Here is an 18,688-nt window from a genome sequence, read left to right as displayed (position 1 = left end):
GTTGTCTACATTTCAGATCCAGTAGAATTACATCTCTATGGCAACAGCAATAAATCATCCAGCTAGAATAAAGGTACCAGTAGGTTGTCGTGAGGTTTAAATGAGATGATGTGTATAAGGGGTCTGTGCAGTGTTCATTTTACAGCAGACGCTCAACAAAGGCCAGTTCTCTTTACTTCACCTCAACCTGGCACAGCAGAGGTTGATCCCACAGGGAGCTTTCTAAAATGCAGGTGTATGAGTCTCATCATCAATACCTTCCTGCCTCAACTGGGAGAACATCAAAACTTCTTTTCGGGGTTTATAAGATGCCTTTTGATTTTTAATGGCATTATTGAGACATAATTTACATACCATAAAATTCACCCACTTTGGGTACAATTCAATGAATTTTAGTATATTTACAGAGTTGTACGACCATCACCACAATCTAATTTTTGAACACTTCCAACATTCTAAAAAGAAAACAAGTGCCCGTTTACCATCACTCCTTATTCTCACCCTAGCCCTACACAACCATAATCTATATTCCCTCAGATGGATTCCAAATGCGGTTCACCCTTGCCTCAAGAAGAAAATTTCACTATTTAAGCAAATAGACACTCACAAGCTTACTGGCCATCGCTTCAAAATTCTATACCAGCTTTTCTCAAAAATGAAAAACAGGGTCTTTTTTCTATCCCTGAAGGGACCTGGGTTTTATTGGGTAGAACTTCCAGTATTACAGGGAACTGAAATTTAAAGGGTACACTTTCAAATCATGATTTTTCAAGAATGTACAAATTTAAATGCTCCCCTTCTCACTTCTCCTCCCCAGCCCCACTCCAAACCTCTGGTCTCAGTGGTGAGAAGGCCCACTGTTCTAGAGATGAATATACATGGACCCAAAGTCCCCGGGGGCCCATCAGCTCCCTAGTGCATGGAGGGTGGTTCCCATCCCCCTTCCCCTTCCCTCCATACCACATAGGTGTCTTCAGTAATCTGAGGGCCAGATCCTTTTCATTTTGCTTACCCCAGGCTTCTAGGTGGTCTGTTGTATTGTTGCTGGTGGGCCTGGCTTTTGTCACTGTGGGAATGGGTTCCCTGGGGATAAGTTTGGGCAGGAAATTTCTACCCGGGGCAGTAGGGGATGTCGTAAGCCACAGGGCGGCCAAACCTGCATCTGTGAGAGAACCTGAAGTCTAAGTACTGACAAGAACACAGGTAAAGTATGATGTCCAAAGAGGTCAAGAGATGAGTTTCAGGCCCTGGAATACCAGGAGCACCAGGCTAGCATTGGGAGAAGATGAAATCAGAGAAGAAACAAGTGAAAGTGAGACAGGCTGGGACCTGGGATCCTTTGCTGCAGTGCTTGCACCTGGATAAACAACTCCTCCAGCAATAAAATACAAAGAAACTAGAAGGGACTGAAAATAACTGTGCGCATGCAGCAGTTGGGGCAAATTATAGACAACAAGATACAAAAAGACTAAGAACTCAACTGCCACTTCTGAAGAGCCGGGAGGAAAAGCAGGTAAGGAACCAGCTCGCCCCGTCCCGCTCCCTGAGTGAGCAAGCAAGGGAACCTGTTACTTCTTCTAGCTCCCTCCTGATCAATTTCTGTTGACTGAGGAGGCCAAAGAACCCTGGTTGGTAACAAAAGGGATCCCAAAATATTTCCTCCAGCACCAGCCGGTTTGTGCTGCTTGCTCTGGCATGTGAATGCATTAGGTTAACTCCAAGGGCCAGGGCAGGGCACACGGGCTCAAAATAGTGGACGGACTACACTGAAGAACAAGAAATATCTCTTCATGACTGTCCCAGCCACATCCATTCTATTACCGATCATTCTACCGATCATTTCTACACAGTTTCAATTCACAGAGATATGGTTTAGAAGACAACTTTTGCAATGATCGTTGTTTTTGTCATTCTTAGATTCATGCCCATGAACTACCCATAGCATAAAATGGGAAACATGTATATGGCATCCAAAATCTTAATGCTTTACCGCCTGTCATCATAATACTACTGGCCAAAAAATGGGATGGGAGAAGAATGGCTTTGGGGAGGATTCATTCAACTTCTAAAATATGCTGGGCACTTAGGTCCTCTTCTTTTGGATTTAATATTTAAATAACTTGATACAGTTGTTAGACAAATTGGGTCTGTAAACATCTACCAGGATAAATAGGGGTACATCCTTTTCTACCTTGCCATAGTTTGGATTTTCCTCTTTTTTTTTTAATAAAGTTTTTTGTTTTTTTTTAAAGGAATTCCTTTATTTTTATTTTTATTTATTTTATTATTTATTTATTTATTTTTTGGCTGTGTTGGGTCTTCGTTTCTGTGCAAGGGCTTTCTTTAGTTGCGGCAAGCGGGGGCCACTCTTCATCGCGGTGCACGGGCCTCTCACTATCGCGGCCTCTCTTGTTGCGGAGCACAGGCTCCAGACACGCAGGCTCAGTAGTTGTGGCTCATGGGCCTAGTTGCTCCATGGCATGTGGGATCTTCCCAGACCAGGGCTCGAACCCGTGTCCCCTGCATTGGCAGGCAGATTCTCAACCACTGCACCACCAGGGAAGCCCTCTTTTTTTTTTTAATCAGAAATGAGGAGTGAACTTAAGAAGTAACTGCACCTGGGACTTCCCTGGTGGCGCAGTCGTTAAGAATCTACCTGCCAATGCAGGGGACACAGGTTTGAGCCCTGGTCCGGGAAGATCCCACATGCCGCAGAGCAACTAAGCTGGTGCACCACAACTACTGAGCCTGCACTCTAGAGCCCACGAGCCACAACTACTGAGCCTGCGTGCCACAACTACTGAAGCTGGCGCTCCTAGAGCCTGTGCTCTGCAACAAGAGAAGCCACCGCAATGAGAAGCCCGCGCACCACAACAAAGAGCTGTCCCTGCTCGCCGCAACTAGAGAAAGCCTGCATGCAGCAACGAAGACCCAACGCAGCCAAAAATAAATAAATTTATTTTTAAAAAAAAGTAGTAACTGCACCTGTTGGCTAATTATTGTGAGAAAGAGAAGTTCAGCTTAAACTAGACTACAACTGAAATAATTGTATTTGGCAGCCGGTCCCTCGTGTTTAAGTGTACAATATTTAATTACCCAACCACAGATAGCACCTTCAGCTACTTATGGGTGCACTTTGCAAGCGACTCATCCAATAAGGTTCACTGGGGTGCAGTTATAACCAGAATCAGATGTTCCACAGAAGTAACATTATGTTTATTTTATGCTGGAGACAAGTGGATTGTAACATCTGCTCTTGATGTTTTTAAAGCAAATTTTTGACTTGATTTTTCTTTTGTGCAGTGTTCTGAGTTCTCAAATATATGTCTAAGTACTCAAGCATATACACATTTTTTGTTGAGTATCAAAATGTTGGTTGTACCCCCTAGTTATATCTGTAGCTCACTTATGAGAGTAAATAGGGAGACCCTCCATAGGGGAGAGAATACAAGACCAGTCGCTAAATTTTCATAGCTGAACGTCAACTCTGCAGTCAGCACATCAGGAATCTAAAGCATCTGGCTCTTTCTTTTATCAGCAACATAGAAATAGGCACTCAGGCTCTTATTAGAAAAGTCAAGTATGAATTCCCTGCAATCTAATACTCACCAAAGACTCAGGCGAGACATCTGACTTTGAGAGAGGCAGCCTAGAAAAACGAACTCTGCTTTTCCAGGTCAGAGCATCTCAATGTTGGCTTCACACTAGGATCACCTGGGGTGCTTTAAAAATACTTATGCCAGAGTCCTACCCTGAACATTTGATTTAGAATGTTTTAAAGGTTTCCTGGCGTCCTGAACCACTATTCTAGAACCTTGCATCTCCAAGTGTGGATCATGGACCAGAAGCAGTTAGCATCTCCTGGGAGACTGTTAGAAATGAAGTGCTTTGAGCCCCACTCCAGGCCAGCTGAATCAGCATCTGCTATTAACAAGGTTCTCAGGTGATTCTAGTGCATTTGCAAGTTCGAGAATCACTTTCTAAAAGAAGGTTCTAGGAGCTGTTCATATTGTCAGCTCATCACAAAGCAGCCCACCAGCAGACCTCTCTGGTGAAATGCCTTAACTGAGCCCCAGCTTCATGATTTGTCTGAAGAACAGTATAGTCCATTAGTTTCAACTATACAATTCTCACCAAAGACATTTTCCCCATGATACGCCCAATATTCCTTAATCAAGAACCCATGCAATGAAAGTCCTCTTACACTTTAATGACAGAAAAAGCTCATGTCACCACATGCATTTAGTTCCTACTTACATATAATTTTAAAGCCTGTAGACAGTCTATTTCAAGAAAATCTCTGAAAATTGTAGGTGTTCTATATAAATGGGCTTGGTGGTACTCTTATTTCATAAACTAAATCTCTGTGGAGGCCACAGAGTTACAAAATCATTCCAATAATTATGTAAACTACTTCATTTCTTTGGCCATCAATAACGGTCCACAGGAATTTCGAGAGATGGCATCCTTGTTAAGTCATTAAAACACGTCCCCAAGTAACCATTAGTGGATGCACCTGGAATGCTCTCCACTTGCTTTAATACCCATCTCTCTGCCACTCAACTGCAAATCAGTGGTGAGAAGTGGGAAGAGTATAGACTAATGGTTCTTCAAGTGGGGTCCCAGGACTAGCAACATCACCTGGGAACTTGTTAGAAGTACAAGTTGTCAGGTCACACCCAGACCTACTGAATCAGAAACTCTAGGGGTGGAATTCAGTAGTATATATTTTAACAAGGTCCTAAGTGATTCCGATGTATGTGTGATTTGAAAACCACTGGGAGCATTCAGTGTGAGGTGAGCTCACAGAATTTTCATTTGTAACAATTTCCCAGGTGAAGCTGATCAGTAAACTAAAAAACTGTTGAAGAGCACTGAGAGAGAAAACAGCATAAACATTATTTAAAGCCATTTTAGGAGGCTTTTTAAAAAATTCTAAGAATTTTAGTTTATTTTTCAAAAACTCAAAAATAGGCCATCTTGAGTTCAGTGTCCTGTGAGGAGCTTCAGCACATGTCCTGAGCTGAGGTGTTGGCTCAGCCATTTCAAAAGGAACTCTGGTCTGAAGGGCTGGGGCAAGGCCTCTGCACCGGGCCCGCTATGACTAACGGAAACAGACTAAGCACAAAGCGAAAAAAGTTGGAAGGGCTAGGCCTGAAGTGAGATTGCCAGATTTATGTCCTTTCCAGATGAAATGTGGATCCTCTAGCAACAGGAGCCGTGTGGCTGACAGCATCTTGGTGCTCCAGCCGGGTGTCAAGCCTGAGCCTCTGGGGTGGGAGAGCCGAGTTCAGGACATTGGACCACCAGAGACCTCTCAGCCCCACATAATATCAATCGGCAAGAGCTCTCCCAGAGATCTCTGTCTCAATGCTAAGACCCAGCTCCACTCAACGACCAGCAAGCTCCAGGGCTGGACACCCCATGCCAAACAACTAGCAAGACAGGAAAACATACCCACCCATTAGCAGAGAGGCTGCCTAAAATCATACTAAGTTCACAGACACCCCAAAGCACACCACCAGACACAGTCCTGCCCACCAGAAAGACAAGATCCAGCCTCATCCACCAGAACACAGGCACCAGTCCCCTCCACCAGGAAGCCTATACAACCCACGGAACCAACCTTACCCACTGGGGGCAGATACCAAAAACAACAGAAATACAACCTGCAGCCTGCGAAAAGGAAACCCCAAACACAATAAATTAAGTAAAATGAGAAGACAGAGAAATACGCAGCAGATGAAGGAGCAAGGTAAAAACCCACGAGACCAAACAAATGAAGAGGAAATAGGCAGTCTACCTGAAAAGGAATTCAGAATAATGATAGTAAAGATGATCCAAAATCTTGGAAATAGAATGGAGAAAATACAAGAAACGTCTAACAAGGACCTAGAAGAACTAAAGAGCAAACAAACAATGATGAACAACACAATAAATGAAATTAAAAATTCTCTAGAAGGAATCAATAGCAGAATAACTGAGGCAGAAGAACGGATAAGTGACCTGGAAGATAAAATAGTGGAAATAACTACCACAGCAGAATAAAGAAAAAAGGATGAAAAGAATTGAGGACAGTCTCAGAGACCTCTGGGACAACATTAAACGCACCGACATTCGCATTATAGGGGTCCCAGAAGAAGAAGAGAAAAAGAAAGGGACTGAGAAAATATTTGAAGAGATTATAGTTGAAAACTTCCCTAATATGGGAAAGGAAATACTCAATCAAGTCCAGGAAGTGCAGAGAGTCCCAACAGGATAAATCCAAGGAGAAACACACCAAGACACATATTAATCAAACTATCAAAAACTAAATACAGAGAAAAAATATTAAAAGCAGCAAGGGAAAAGCAACAAATAACATACAAGGGAATCCCCATAAGGTTAACAGCTGATATTTCAGCAAAAACTCTGCAGGCCAGAAGGGAGTGGCAGGACATATTTAAAGTGATGAAAGGGAAAAACCTACAACCAAGATTACTCTACTCAGCAAGGATCTCATTCAGATATGACAGACATATTAAAACCTTTACAGACAAGCAAAAACTAAGAGAATTCAGCACCACCAAATCAGCTTTACAACAAATGCTGAAGGAACTTCTCTAGGCAGGAAACACAAGAAAAGGAAAAGACCTACAATAACAAACCCAAATAATTAAGAAAATGGTAATAGGAACATACATATTGATAATTACCTTAAATGTAAATGGATTAAATACTCCAACCAAAAGACAGAGACCGGCTGAATGGATTCAAAAACAAGACCCATATATATGCTGTCTACAAGAGACCCACTTCAGACCTAGGGACACATACAGACTGAAAGCGAGGGGATGGAAAAAAACATTCCATGCAAATGGAAATCACAAAAAGCTGGAGTAGCAATTCTCATATCAGACAAAATAGACTTTAATATAAAGACTATTACAAGAGACAAAGAAGGACACTACATAATGATCAAGGGATCAATCCAAGAAGAAGATATAACAATTGTAAATATTTATGCACCCAACATAGGAGCACCCCAATACATAAGGCAAATGCTAACAGCCATAAAAGGGGAAATCAACAGTTATACAAACATAGTAGGGGATGTTAACACCCCACTTTCACCAATGGACGGATCATCCAAAATGAAAATAAATAAGGAAACACAAGCTTTAAATGACACATTAAACAAGACGGACTTAATTGATTTTTATAGGACATTCCATCCCAAAACAACAGAAGACACTTTCTTCTCAAGTGCTCATGGAACATTCTCCAGGATACACCATATCTTGGGTCACAAATCAAGCCTTGGTAAATTTAAGAAAATTGAAATAGTACCAAGTATCTTTTCCTACCACAATGCTAAGAGACTAGATATCAATTACAGGGAAAAAAAAAAAACTGTAAAAAATATAAACACATGGAGGCTAAACAATACGCTACTGAATAACCAAGAGATCACTGAAGAAATCAAAGAGGAAATAAAAAAACTACCTAGAAACAAGTGACAATGAAAACATGATAACCCAAAACCTATGGGATGCAGCAAAAGCAGTTCTAAGAGGGAAGTTTATAGCAATACAATCCTACCTCAAGAAACAAGAAAAATCTCAAATAAACAACCTAAACTTACACCTAAAGCAATTAGAGAAAGAAGAATAAAAAAAACCCAAGGTTAGCAGAAGGAAAGAAATAATAAATATCAGATCAGAAATAAATGAAAAAGAAATGAAGGAAACGATCGTAAAGATCAATAAAACTAAACGCTGGTTCTTTGAGAAGATAAACAAAATTGATAAACCATTAGCCAGATTCATCAAGAAAAAAAGGGAGAAGACTCCAATCAACAGAATTAGAAATGAAAAAGGAGAAGTAACAACTGACACTGCAGAAATACAAAGTATCATGAAAGATTACTACAAGCTACTATATGCCAATAAAATGGACAACCTGGAAGAAATGGAAAAATACTTAGAAATGCACAACCTTCCGAGACTGAACCAGGAAGGAATAGAAAATATAAACGGACCAATCACCAGCACTAAAATTGAAACTGTGATTAAAAATCTTCCAACAAACAAAAGCCCAGGACCAGATGGCTTCACATGCGAATTCTATCAAACATTTAGAGAAGAGCTAACACCTATCCTTCTCAAACTCTGCCAAAATATAGCAGAGGGAGGAACACTCCCAAACTCATTCTACGAGGCCACCATCACCCTGATACCAAAACCAGACAACGATGTCACAAGAAAAGAAAACTACAGGCCAATATCACTGATGAACATAGATGCAAAAATCCTCAACAAAATACTAGCAAACAGAATGCAACAGCACATTAAAAGGATCATACACCATGATCAAGTGGGGTTTATCCCAGGAATGCAAGGATTCTTCAGTATACGCAAATCAATCAATGTGATACACCATATTAACAAATTGAAGGATTAAAACAAATGATAATTTCAATAGATGCACAAAAAGCTTTTGACAAAATTCAACACCAATTTATGATTAAAACTCTCCAGAAAGTAGGCAGAGAGGAAACTTACCTCAACATAACAAAGGCCATATATGACAAACACACAGCCAACATCGTTCTCAATGATGAAAAACTGAAACCATTTCTACTAAGATCAGGAACAAGACAAGGTTGCCCACTCTCACCACTATTATTCAACATAGTTTTGGAAGTTTTAGCCATAGCAATCAGAGAAGAAAAAGAAATAAAAGGAATCCAAATCAGAAAAGAAGAAGTAAAACTGTCACTGTTTACAGATGACATGATACTATACATAGGGAATCCTAAAGATGCTACCAGAAAACTACTAGAGCTAATCAACGAATTTGGTAAAGTAGCAGGATACAAAATTAATGCACAGAAATCTCTTGCATCTCTATACACTAATGATGAAAAATCTGAAAGAGAAATTAAGGAAACACTCCCATTTACCACTGCAACAAAAAGAATAAAATACCTAGGAATAAACCCACCTAAGGAGACAAAAGACCTGTATGCAGAAAACTATAAGACACTGATGAAAGAAATTAAACATGATAGAAACAGATAGAGAGATATACCATGTTCTTGGATTAGAAGAATCAACATTGTGAAAATGACTGTACTACCCAAAGCAATCTACAGAGTCAATGCAATACCTATCAAACTACCAAGGGCATTTTTCACAGAACTAGAACAAAAAATTTCACAATTTGTATGGCAACACAAAAGACCCCGAATAGACAAAGCCATCTTGAGAAAGAAAAACGGAGCTGGGGGAATCAGGCTCCCTAACTTCAGACTATACTACAAAGCTACAGTAATCAAGACAGTATGGTAATGGCACAAAAACAGAAATATAGATGAATGGAACAGGATAGAAAGCTCAGACATAAACCCATGCACATATGGTCACCTTATCTTTGATAAAGGAGGCAAGAATACACAGTGGAGAAAAGACAGCCTCTTCAATAAGTGGTGCTGGGAAAACTGGACAGCTACATGTAAAAGAATGAAATTAGAACACTTCCTAACACCATACACAAAAATAAACTCAAAATGGATTAAAGACCTAAATGTAAGGCTAGACACTATCAAACTCTTAGAGGAAAACATGGGCAGAACACTCTATGACATAAATCACAGCAAGATCCTTTTTGACCCACCTCCTAGAGAAATGGAAATAAAAACAAAAATAAACAAATGGGACCTAATGAACCTTAAAAGCTTTTGCACAGCAAAGGAAACCATAAACAAGAGGAAAAGACAACCCTCAGAATGGGAGAAAATATTTGCAAATGAAGCAAGTGACAAAGGATTAATCTCCAAAATATACAAGCAGCTCATGCAGCTCAATATCAAAAAGCAAACAACCCAATCCAAAAATGGGCAGAAGACCTAAATAGACATTTCTCCAAAGAAAATATATAGATTGCCAACAAACACATGTAAGGATGCTCAACATCACTAATCATTAGAGAAATGCAAATCAAAACTACAGTGAGGTATCACCTCATACCGGTCAGAATGGCCATCATCAAAAAATCTACAAACAAAAAATGCTGGAGAGGGTGTGGAGAAAAGAAAACCCTCTTGCACTGTTAGTGGGAACCCAAATTGATACAGCCACTATGGAGAACAGTACGGAGGTTCCTTAAAAAACTAAAAATAAAACTTCCATATGACCCAGCAATCCCACTACTGGGCATATACCCTGAGAAAACCATAATTCAAAAAGAGTCATGTACCACAGTGTTCACTGCAGCACTATTTACAATAGCCAGGATGTGGAAGCAATCTAAGTGCCCATCGACAGATGAATGGATAAAGAAGATGTGGCACATATACACAATGGAATATTACTCAGTCATAAAAATAATGAAACTGAGTTATTTGTCGTGAGGTGGATGGACCTAGAGTCTGTCATACAGAGTGAAGTAAGTCAGAAAGAGAAAAATACCGTATGCTAACACATATATATGGAATTAAAAAATATGGTTCTGAAGAACCTAGGGGCAGGACAGGAATAAAGACACAGACATAGAGAATGGACCTGAGGACACGGGGAGGGAAAAGGTTAAGCTGGGACGAAGTGAGAGAGTGGCACTGACATATATACAGTACCAAATGTAAAATAGGTAGTTAGTGGGAAGTAGCTGCATAGTATAAGGAGATCAGCTTGGTGCTTTGTGACCACCTAGAGGGGTGGGATAGGGAGAGTGGCAGGGAGACGCAAGAGGGAAGGGATATGGGGATATATGTATATGTATAGCTGATTCACTTTGTTATACAGCAGAAACTAACACAACACTGTAAAGCAATTATATTCCAATAAAGATGTTAAAAAAATAAAAAGTCTTGAGAAAGAATGCTTGGTTTTAGGTAAAGTTTCGGGAGAATGAGAAAAAAAGTGGGTAATCCCTTACAAAGGAGTATTTTCAATAAAGGCCTTCCCCCTCAACTGGTAAACCCAGGCTTGTATTGTACATATACATGTACATAATGTTGATAATCACCAGTTTATTATTAAATGTCTTCTGGATGATTGATACTGTATGGTGAACTTCCCAGGGAAAGAAAAGGAAAAAGAAAAGAAGAATAAAAGAAAGAGAAGCAAAAAAAAAAAAAAAAAAAAAAAAAAACCCAAAAAACAAAAAACTTGAAAATAAAGAGAAAAAATTTTTGTCCTATTCGTTCAGACAATGGCTCCTTCGAAGCCGCTGTTTTCTAAGAAATTCTACCTCAGGTTTGTAAGGGCTCAGGTACTAACATTATAATTTCGGTAGAGAAGTTATCTCCTGAATTATCATTTAGCAAATGGAATGTGGTGAAAGGAATATGAAATTCCATGAAAGATAATGAGTTTGAGTGGAAATCATGGAAGCCAGCGGTCACCTTCCCCTCAGGTTATCCTCCCTGAAGGATTTCTGTAATTCTAGTGAGTGGAGCACAGATTCCCCAAAGCCAATAAGAAGTCTGCTCTGCCAGATTTGGAAATCACAGCACCCAGGGCTCTGCCCCTATAACCAACTCCAGAACCTCTGCTAAGGCATCTGTTGGCTCTTGGCAAAACAGGGCTTCCTGTTCTCAAGATAATGTTTAAAATGGCTCATAAAAGGTTTTTTGGACATAACCAGTCCTTGCAAAGCAATATTTTGATGATTAAACTGTAAATAAATCAGAAACATATGGAGCTAATTTCCCTTGGGTTTGGCAAAACACACTTTGGACTTTATTCCGTTCAGAATATTTGAAGGATGGTTTCAAGTGTTTGTGGAATCAAACATGGCTTCATTTTCCCCAGTTCCCTTTCAGGCCATGGCAGTTTAAGAACAAGATAAAGATTCCTTAAGGTTCCTTTGTCTTCGCCTTTGTTCCTAAATTACCAGATCTCTATACAAATGCAGAATTTGTTCACCTAAGAGTCACAGTTGACTAGTACAGTTGCCAGCAGCATTGCAACACTCTCTCTTTTGGTTTCAGAATAGTTCAAGAGGTTTCTTTTTAATTTACAAAGGAAGGGTTTCAGACTTGGGTTATTTCAAAGAATAGAAACTCCCTTGTAGGTGAACTCTTTCCCACTTACCTACAGAGATCCAAGCTATCTGTTCTCGAAACGTCTGGTCTTTGAGCTCTGTGGGCAGAAGCATTTTTGCTGGAGTTCACAGCTCTGGAGGGCACTTTCCCTGTGGCCAGAAAGAATGCTCACCTTCTGGACATCTTGGGGGGGGCATTTTAGAAAGAAAGAAGGAGCCCAAGATTTCGACAGGAGTTTTTTGTCCCTATTATACACTCTTTAAAAGGTTTTTAATATAATAAACAGCTCTGGCACTTCTTAAATGAAACACCCTCTGTTTTTGGATATTATTCTATCTCCAGGCACGGTACTACTAGGAGTCCTGTGGAAATAACCCTTAATACCTAAGTGTTGAGGGAATGTTTAATTTCTTAATGTCTCAAGGACATAGGCAAATAAGTCTCGATGATACAGATTTGGGAAACAATAAGAGACTTATATCTTTACAAAAGTTCAAAGGTAACTGATATCCAAGATGAAACACAAAACAAGGATCATGTTATTTTATGCCAGGTTATCCAAATCTAATACACAAATAGCATAATCACGTGTCCTCTGTTAATGAGAACATCTGTAAATAAACCATAACATTATTAATGTGAAATGTAAGAATGATTATGAGAACGATTCTTCTTTTATAAATTGAAGTATAATTGACTTATTATATTAGCTTCAGGTGTACAACATAGTGATTCAATATTTTTATACATTGCAAAATAATCACCACAATAAGTATAGTTACCATCTGTCACCATGCAATGTTATTACAATATCATTGACTATAGTCCCCATGACTCATCTATTTTGTAACTGGAAGTTTCTACCTTTTATTCTCCCTCACCTATTTCACTCATCGCCCCATGGCAACCACCAGTTTTGTTCTCTGTATCTATGAGTCTGTTTCTGTTTTGTTATGTTTGTTTATTTGTTTTATTAGACTCCATATATAAGTGAAATCATAGGATATTTGTCTTTGTCTGTCTGACTTATTTCACTCAGTGCCCCATGGCAACCACCAGTTTTGTTCTCTGTATCTATGAGTCTGTTTCTGTTTTGTTATGTTTGTTTATTTGTTTTATTAGACTCCATATATAAGTGAAATCATAGGATATTTGTCTTTGTCTGTCTGACTTATTTCACTCAGCATAATACCCTCTAGATCTATCCATGTTGTTAGAGATGGCAAAATTTAATTCTTCTTTATGGCTGAGTAATATTCAGAGAATAATTTTTCTTAAGTAACATGTATTACATTCTAGGAATCCTTGAAATGTTCAAACTTCTAAAATTAAACAACACAATATAACATAACATAAAGTGTCCAATTTCTGCAGCTACCAAATAAGTTTACCCCTCTGCAACATAGAAAGACAAAAAAGAATAAAACCTAAAAGCTAGGAGAGAAGAACAGCATTCTTGTGGGAGAGAAGAATTTGAACAAAAACATGAAAGTAGGAAAATATGCAGTGTAAAGACAGAATATTGGAAAAAATAACATTAAAAAGAAGAAACTAGAGAACAAGATAGGGTATTATTAACATTAATGCTTCTCTTCCTCTAAGATCTCAAATTCCAATACTTCTCTGTTATTACAACCTCCAGGGTCACTCTGCCTGGGTTTGAATCCTGTTCTGTTGTTTATAAGCAGGGTGTCCTTGAGCAAGTTACTTTACTTCTTTGAGCCTCACTCTCTTCGTCTGTAAAATGGGCATAATAGTTCCTGTCTTATAAGGTTCTTGTGAGGATTAAATAAGATCATTTAGCTAGAGCCACTTAACAATACCTGGAGTATAGTGAGTGCTCAAAAATTAAAACTGGCATTTCTGTTCTCGAGCCCCAGCCCTTAATCCCAGTTGAACCTGCTGTTTACCCTTCCTGCAACCGTCCACCCTCAGGCTCTCCTGATTCCAATAGGTTATCACCTCCACCTGACTTCAGACTCCTCTCAGACCTCTTCCTCCTCTTTGCCCTCCATGTGCAATCAGTGGCCAAGTCCTGTTGATTCTACTTCCTAAACCATTTGTAATTCACCTCCTCCCCTCCATTCTTCATTGCTACACCTGGTCCAGGCCTTTGTTATTACAAATGTATATCATCACAATATGACATTCGAATCTGACAGACTGGGTTTCTGCCTGTTGTGTGGTCTCAGGCAAGGTCCTTATCCCTCCCTCCCGACCCCAGTTTACATCTCTGTGGAGAGGGGGTTACCACTGTCGTATTTATTTATTTATTTATCTATCTATCTATTTACTTATGTATTTATTTATTTATTTATCTATCTATCTATCTATTTATTTATTTATGGCTGCGTTGGGTCTTTGTTGCTGCGCGCAGGCTTTCTCTAGTTGCGGGGAGCAGGGGCTACTCTTCGTTGCAGTGTGCGGGCTTCTCATTGTGGTGGCTTCTCTTGTTGCAGAGCACGGGCTCTAGGCACATGGGCTGCAGTAGTTGTGGCTCGCAGGCTCTAGAGCGCAGGCTCAGTAGTTGTGGTGCACGGGCCCAGTTGCTCCGTGGCATGTGGGATCTTCCCGGACCAGGGCTCGAACCCATGTCCCCTGCATTGGCAGACGGATTCTTAACCACTGCGCCACCAGGGAAGCCCAACCAGTGTCTTCTTGATATTCACAGTAGCCTTGTTCTATGAAGTCACTGTGAAAACGGAATTAGTGAACACTGAACCATTGTTCCTAGGAGAAATACAGGGTTAGGTTCCTGGGAGCCTCTGGTCACAATGTTTTCATCAACTGATCAATTTATTGTGTCTTATGTGTGGTTCTGTTTAAAGACACCTTGTTTAGTATATATTGTTGATCCATTAACCTTGAACTCATGGCCGACAGAACTATGACATGTCTGAACGAGGCATATCTAACACACATATTGTCTCCCTAAAGCACATCACAGTCTTCTTGCATGGAGGGCCACTAGACAGCACTTCAGCACTACACATGGGGACCATTTTAAACAGAGAGATCACCAACAAGAAGCCAAAAAAAAAAGTGAAAAGCATGAGACTAAATAGACCACAAAAATGACACTTGTTTACAGCATGAGCTGAAACGAAAAGGCAGAGTATCACCTTCTTCAACTTCACTGGGAATGTACATGTGGGGCAACTCTGCACACGTCCATGGATGACTGCGAAAGTACCATGAGTATTGATTTTGGGGTCACAAATAAATTTTAGTGAGTAAGTCAGATTTGCAAATACAGAGTCTGTGCATAATGAGGATTGACTGTATTTGTACCTGCCTTGAGGCTTGCTGTGCAGATTAAAGGCAATAATCTAAAGAAAATGCTCAGCAGCTACTAGGCACTCAACAAGTGAGACCTACTTATGATCATTACCATTACTCCTAACCACTGTCATGTTCTCCGCCACCGCAACAGCGATGTAACCGCGGGGTGCACTCACCATCTCTCTCCATTCACCCCGCCCTGCATCTAGTTTCAAGCTCCGACCCTGCCATTCTCTGCTTGATATTCAAGTTCTTTCCAATGTTTCTACAACTGGTGGCTTTCTTCACCCTCTCCTCCAAAAGAACTGACCTGGCCTCCTGGCCTCACATGCAATCCAGGTGTGCCTTCTTCTACGATTTTGCTTCCCGCATACTCCCTCTCCTCTCTTGGAAATGTCCTCTGCCTCCTCACCCTTCACGCTGAAATATACCTATTCAGCCCTCAAGACTCTTGTTAGAAACATTTCTAAAACCCTTTCTAGCTGGAATTAATATTTCCCTCTTTTCAACCTCAATAAACATTTTTTTCTGTTCTCGTGAAGTTGTCATTTTCTATACTTTGTTAAAACTTGTATGGACATGTTCTATTTCTCTAAATAGATGTGGGTAGATCTGATTCATCTTACCTTGCAAAACTCTTTGCATAACACCCTGTCCTTAGCTGCAGTAGATAGTAAGTGCTTACTGATTAAATATAATAACAGCAACAACAACAAAAACTCCAAGGTAGTTATGTTTTATTTTGTGCTTTACCAAACACATTTTTATTTGAGAAAGTCTACATATGAACAAACCAACTTAAATAAGAGTTCCTAATCTATGTTATTAATTTACATGAAAGCCAAAGGGAACCAATACTGGTTTTCTTAAAATCTGATGGTTTGTTCCTGAGTCTGCATCCTTATCCTTTTTAGCCTTTAGGTCCTTTTTCTGGCAAGTCATGAACCTTAAAATCAGGGCTAAATAATACAGGCACTGATATATTCTGAATTACATCATAGTTCCTTTCAACAGTTCCTTTCTAATAACCCAAATGAGAGTACTTGACACTTAGAGAGCACATTGCATCCAAATAGTTTGAAAGTTGGGCAGACTGATTTGGTGCACTAACCCATTACTTCCCCTGCCTCTGGAATGGATCCTGGTGAAAGAGGAAAGCTACTAGTAATGGAGTGAGTTCTTGTTTGTGCTGAAACGGTACTGGGAAGGATCCGGAGGTATGACCATGATGCTTGGGGAACTGATTCTTTCCTCTTGGGCATTGGAAGCACACCTTACTTTTAAGGAAAAAGGACACAATGGGGTTTTTACAAGTTACTAAATATGTGCTTCTTTGTTCCTCCCAGTATAATTTTTCACCACCATCAGTTGTTTAAAAAGGAAAATCAAGGTACGTGCCTTGCTTGCATGATGTCCTCATGTGCCCTGTGTGGCTCTAGCATCCACACTGCTAATTGGGAGCTACAATGTGCCCCACCAGAGGATGCAAATGGTCCAACTAAAGGGGCAGCTGCGAGTGGGGAGGGGGAGAGGAAGGCAGGGGGCACACCCACCCTTATCCGTGTACACCTGCGAATCACCTGCTCCTCCCCTGACATCACTTTCTCCTTCATGCCTTTTCACGCCTGTGAATTTAGAATAGGCATCAGCTCCCCTCACTTCCCATATTTGTGGGGTCATCTCAGCCACGAGCTGGGCCCCATATCCCTTTCTCTGAAATCAAAGATCTGAAATTTAGGAAGAAACTGATGTGTACGTATCACTTACAAATCATCTTCCTCTCTATTCACAAATTCGTGGAATAAATAAAGGTGCGTGTGTGCACGTGTGTGTACGTGTGTGTGTGTGTGTATTTCAGGTAACCATATCACTGAATATCATGGTTCCTACTGAATGGGAACTGGGAAAGTTGGGGACTCACTGAGGAAATTGTGGAAAGTATGCATGACCACGCTGAGCATGGCAGGAACCCGGGTGGTAGGATCCATTTTTGACTTCATTTAAGAGACAGAATATTGAAAGGAAGTGGGAAACTAGCCCATGAAATGCCATAATCCTTTTGACCTCAGAGAAGCATCTAATCCCAAACAATGTTAAATCCATCCTCCAAGAACAGCTTTCACCATAGAGATGCAACCTTGCTAGGGACAATCTGCTAGTTCTTTGACAGAACACCCAGGTGGAAGTGAAAAACACAAGGTCCTCACTTTCCCTCTTAGTTGAAATATGCCCGAAAGTCAAGTTTCTCCTGAATCTTGGCCCAGGTCTACCAGGCTACCTTCCAAGGCATGGTCTCCCTATGGTTATTCAGAGATATCATTTTCCTTTAGACAGATGCCATTTTCTTTTATAAACCTTCTAAATTCCTAGAACAAGAATATACCTTTTAATTAATAGCTGTTATAGGATGAACTGTGCTTCCCCCAAATTCATAAGTTGAAGCCCTAACCCCCAGTACCTCAGAATGTGACTGTATTTGGAGATAGAGCCTAGAAAGAGATAATCAAAGTTAAATGAGGTCATATGGGTGGGGTCCAAATCCAATAGGACTGGTGTCCTTATAAGAAGAGGAAAAGACACATGGATGTGCACACACAGAGGAAAAGCCATGTGAGGACACAGCAAGAAGGTGGCCATCCTCAAGAGAGGCCTCAGCAGACATCAACTCTTCCAACATCTTGATCTTGGACTTCCAGCCTCCAGAGATGTTAGAAAATTAATTTTTGTTGTTTAAGCCACCCCAGCTAGTGGTATTTTGTTACGGAAGCCCTAGTATAATAGTAATTGGTTATTCATTAGCTATGGATTATCCAAAGTGATTTTCTTTTGCATTATTAAGAAGAAAATTCTGTTTCTTAGTAACACACACATTCTTTCCTTTTGGGTCAATTTTCCTTAATACTGTATAGTTATGGACACCTGCCTGATAGGGCCAGATGGAGTTCAAGTTCTCAGCATTGTGGAGGGGAATGTTCTAAGGGTCTGTCATCTCTCTAGTTTTGACACAGTATCTCATCTGTTCCTCTCAGTAGCCTTGGGTGTAGGGTAGGAATTGTTGTCATCATTTTATAAATGAGGAAACAGATTCAACTGAGTGATTTGCCCAGGACTGAACTCACAACCAATTCTTTCATTCCCACTCTCTCCGCTGTTTCTCTCACGTTCCACTCTTTTTTTTTCCTTTTTCCTTAGCATTATAATATTTCCAAGTTCGGGGTGTTTTTACATTTCAAAATTTGCTTTGTTATTTTTGAATCTAGAATCTTATTTTTCTGTAATTCTATTGGATTTGTTTCTGTTTCTCTTAATTTTAGACGTTGGTGTTGTCTTTGCGGTAGGTTTCTTAGAAGAAGTCACTCTACGCTATTCTTCACTCTG

At 40.1% G+C, this 18,688-nt stretch overlaps 1 protein-coding gene across 1 annotated transcript in view; it reads right to left on the bottom strand.

Annotated features, from left to right (window-relative positions):
• PHACTR1 (phosphatase and actin regulator 1) overlaps nt 1–18,688 on the bottom strand; it is a 300,263-nt gene that overhangs the window by 276,936 nt on the left and 4,639 nt on the right. The window lies entirely within an intron of this gene.

Source organism: Eubalaena glacialis, chromosome 7 (genome assembly GCF_028564815.1).
Source record: "Eubalaena glacialis isolate mEubGla1 chromosome 7, mEubGla1.1.hap2.+ XY, whole genome shotgun sequence".
NCBI lineage: Eukaryota > Metazoa > Chordata > Mammalia > Artiodactyla > Balaenidae > Eubalaena > Eubalaena glacialis.
This window is presented reverse-complemented; position numbering and strand designations above follow the sequence as displayed.